General features: G+C 37.0%; 1 pseudogene; it reads left to right on the top strand.

Moving 5' to 3' along the window:
* The first annotated feature begins 1,020 nt into the window (after positions 1-1,020).
* LOC129008682 (radixin-like) lies at positions 1,021-2,741 on the top strand (annotated as a pseudogene).
* The last annotated feature ends 1,959 nt before the right edge of the window (positions 2,742-4,700 follow it).

Raw genomic sequence — 4,700 nt, forward strand, 5'->3', positions numbered from 1 at the left:
AATTTAAACGATGTTTATAAATAATTACACAGTTTTGATTTCCTTAAATATATAGATTGATTTTCATTTTAAAAATGTTTTAATAAGTTTCTAACTAGTTCTTATAATCTAATAAAATAAATTTAGAATTATAGTGGATGTGAGGTTCTCATACATGTTGTTAACATAACTTGCTGAAATATTATTATACATTTCAATTTAAAATTACTTCTTGGTAATTATTTATATGCACATTTAAAAGTTGACGTCAGGCATGGTGGCTTACTCCTATAATCCTAGCACTTTGGAAGGCCGAGGCAAGAAGATCACTTGAGCCCAGGAGTTCTTGACTAGGCTGGGCAACAGTGAGACCCCCAACTCTATTTTTAAAAATAAATACATAAAAGTTGAAATCTGTTAAGCACTATATCTGGTAGGTACTATAATATGCCAAATTATCTAAATATTGCAAGATCATAAAGTAACAAATATATGATTATTCTTATACATAATTCAAAAATATAAATACAATGGCTTTGATCTACTTAACCATCTCTCCACTAAGCTTTAAGTCTTACTAGGGATTTTTTTTGGAAGGGAGAGAAAAACACCCACTACAGAAACAGTTTTATTATTCCAGCAAGCTGGGGTTTCTGTGGTGATACACAGAGAATCCTCATCTACCAGAGCGAGCCCTGACTGGGATGCAGGACTGGTTACAACGTCAAGATCCTTCTCTGTGACCAACTTGATGTCTTATTTGTAAAATTCTTCCGAGGAGGAAACCCTAAATTTTTTTTTAAAACTTTTCTCACTAAAAACCTTATGTCCATTGCGGAGCTGTCTGCGGTGGCGGCGGCGCCTCTCGTCTCCCGCGGCCCAGAGCCGGCACCACCGCCTCTCCCTCCCTGCCGCAGCCGCGCAGCGGAGCAGCGCCCCAGACACACGCCGGCGGGCAGGAGCCGCTCGCTCTCCGGAAAGTGATAACAGAATTCATCGAAGTGAAGAATTTTTTAAGAAGATAACAAAAAGAGAAAGAAAATGCCGAAACCAATCAACGTAACAGTAACTACAATGGATGCTGAGCTGGAATTTGCCATTCAGCCCAATACAACTGGCAAACAACTTTTTGACTAGGTGGTGAAAATAGTTGGTTTGCGTGAGGTCTGGTTTTTTCAGCTGCAGTATGTAGACAGCAAAGGTTATTCTACATGGCTTCAACTAAATAAAAAGGTGACACAGCAAGATGTTAAAAAAGAGAAGGATCCTTTACAGTTCAAGTTTAGAGCTAAATTCTTTCCTGAAGATGTTTCTGAGGAATTAATTCAAGAAATAACCCAGAGACTCTTCTTCTTGCAAGTTAAAGAAGCCATCTTAAAGGATGAGATATATTGTCCGACAGAAACTGCAGTTCTTCTGGCTTCCTATGCTGTTCAAGCCAAGTATGGAGATTATAACAAAGAAATTCATAACCCAGGCTACCTGACTAATGATAGACTCCTACCCCAACGTATTTGAACAACACAAACTAACAAGAACAGTGGGAAGAAAGAATACAGAACTGGCATGAAGAACATAGAGGAATACAAAGGGAGGGTTCTATGATGGACTACCTGAAGATTGCACAAGATCTAGAAATGTATGGAGTCAACTATTTTGAAATAAAAAGGAAACTGAATTGTGCCTAAGTGTTGATGCTTTGGGTCTGAATATTTATGAGCATGATGACAAGTTAACACCTAAAACTGGTTTTCCGTGGAGTGAAATCAGAAATGTTTCATTTAATGACAAAAAATTTGTTATAAACCCAATCAACAAAAAGGCACCTGACTTTGGTTTTTATGCCCCTCACCTGAGAGTCAATAAGCAGATTTTGGCCTTATGTATGGGAAACCATGAACTATACATGCGAAGAAGGAAGCCTAATACTATTGAAGTATGACAGATGAGGGCTCAGGCTAGGGAGGAGAAATATCAGAAGCAGTTGGAGAGGGCACAATTAGAGAATAAAAAGAAGAAAAGAGAAATAGCAGAAAAGAAAGAATAGAATGTGAAAAGGAAGAGCTAATGGAGTGTCTAAAACAAATAGAAGAACAGACGATTAAAGCCCAAAAATAACTAGAAGAACAGATGCAAAAAGCTCTAGAACTGGATCAAGAATGAAAATGAGCAAAAGAAGAAGCAGAGTGGCTTGAAAAGGAGCATCGAGCTACTGAAGAGGCGAAGTCTGCCATAGCAAAACAAGCTGCCGACCAGAAGAAGAATCAGGAGCAGCTAGCAGCAAAACTTGCTCAATTCACTGCCAAGATTGCACTTCTAGAAGAAGCCAAGAAGAAAAAGGAAGAGGAAGCTACTGAGTGGCAACACAAAGCTTTTGCAGCCCAGGAAGACTTGGAAAAGACCACAGAAGAGTTAAAAACTGTGATGTCTACCCCCCCACCCCTCCACCACCACCAGTCATTCCTTTGACAGAAAACGAACATGATGAACATGATGAGAATAATGCTGAGGCTAGTGCTGAATTATCAAATGAAGGGGTAATGAACCATAGAAGCAAAGAACATGTAACAGAAACACAGAAAAATCAGCGTGTTAAGAAGCAACTTCAGACATTAAGTTCAGAATTAGCCCAAGCCAGAGATGAAACCAAGGAAACACAAAAGGATGTTCTTCAGGCTAAGAATGTTAAAACAGGCTGTGATAAGTACAAGACTCTGTGACCGATTTGACAAGGCAATACAAAGCAGCGTATCAATGTCTGAAGCAATATGAGAGCTGTTATTTTGCATATATGTTCTTCAAAAGCTGAACTACCAACAGAGAAAAGGAGGCCTTTGCAGATAGGATGGAATGCATCCCACCTTGCAAAAGCACTTACACCAGTTTGACTGTGCTAGCTAAAAGACAAATTTAAGGGGAGCTCTTCAACATTAAGGCAGTCTGATATCATGCTTTTGTTTTCTTTTTCTTTTGGTCCAGGAATGGAGAATGATGTTCCATTGCCTTTTTTCACATTTTTTTTTCTTTTTTTTTCTATTGAAGATTAACACTAATTATCATGTCTGACAAATGTGTATCTGTGGTTTCAGTTTCACGTACATTTTAAAGGATAATGGTGAACATTTTAATGGGTTTCCCTTGCCCCTTCCATACTTAACCTGTATATATTTCCACATTCCCTCTCACTCACATTTTCTCAGTGTGCCCTTCTCTTACCTGCCAAGCCCATAGCCATAATTCTGCCATCATACAAATCAGGCAGTGTTTAAAATGATAGTAGTAGCACAGTGGACAGTCTTTGATCATTACATAGAGTATGGCTATGAATCAGGAAAGAGATTAGAACATTTAATAATGTATGTACAGCTGATGGTTAGTTTTTTTAATCCAAATTTAATTACCTTACTGGATATTTGATATTTGATTATTTAATCACAGTCATCTTTAACAGCTACGTTGATTGGTGTTTTATCTCCTGTAATCCTTTGATGGGTTTTTTTGCCTACCATTTCACAGAGGTTTAGACAACAGTAGTAGTTCCCTAGGAGAGTTTGCTGATGAAACAGCCTCTGCAAGATTTTAAAAGTTTTGTTCTTTTATAGACTGATTTAGAAAAACAGATGATTAATAAAAGAAAGTATGCATTTGTTGGTAACTGATTTTAATTATTTTTTAAACCTGGACATTTCTGGAAGGGCAGCATATAAAAACATCAGTCCCAAGGAGGGGACGACAATACTACCTCACTACTACACCTGCAATGACTGGTTGTTCAAACACAATGGAGTGTGTAAGCTATATGTTTTATAATTCATAATGATAGCCTCAATCATCAAGAAATACTTCTGAAATTTTTATTTTCCCTTAGAATATCTAGAGTGCTAAATTTTTAACTGCCTTTTTGTTGAGTCAAACTATGGGATTCTGATCTGTATTAAACTTGTAAGCTCCTCACTGGTGTACTATCATCCTGGAGGGGTGTTGTATGGCTGAGGAAGAGTGAGAGAGAGAATGAGAGAGAGACTCTGTGTGTGTGTGTGTGTGTGTGTGTGTGTGAGAGAGAGAGAGAGAGAGATGCTAACCTTGTAGCATATGAAGAATGTCTGTACCTTGATATGATAGTTACATAATCAGTATATTTGGTTTCTAGATCACTGTGCTTATTTTTTTAATCTCTAACTAAAAATGCTTAAAATTTGGTTTGTTAATTCTATTTTAGAAATTATAATTTTAGTTTATATTAATTTCATTTATATGTTACTGAAGAAATCTTTCCAGTTAGGAGGAGGTTCTAATATTCACATGTTCTAATACTTCGTTTATTGTAAAACAGCTAAATGTGGAGATATGTAAAGCCTTGTTTTCTCTGTGTGGTTAGCTACTTTCCATTTGGAATTACACACTCAAATTTACATTTATCTATTAAAATTCCCTTTTATTAAACATTTGCATGCACAGTAGATTCAAGTTGTGTCTGAAAATATCTCTTGTGCTTTTTTGATTTTGCTGACTTTAAAAGGATTAATCTGGGCAGACATTATGAAAAGGAAAGGTTGCGTTTAATATATTCTTTGAACTTTGTAGGACAAAACATAGCTGGTTAACCTTGAAGTGACTGTTGTACCATGGTTGTGCACATGCTTCAGAATCCTATAGAAGAGAATGTTCCTACTTGCAGGACATCAGGATGGTGGACCCTGCTATTCATGTTTTGAAACATA

The sequence above is a fragment of the Pongo pygmaeus genome, chromosome 9 (assembly GCF_028885625.2).
Source record: "Pongo pygmaeus isolate AG05252 chromosome 9, NHGRI_mPonPyg2-v2.0_pri, whole genome shotgun sequence".
Taxonomy (NCBI): domain Eukaryota; kingdom Metazoa; phylum Chordata; class Mammalia; order Primates; family Hominidae; genus Pongo; species Pongo pygmaeus.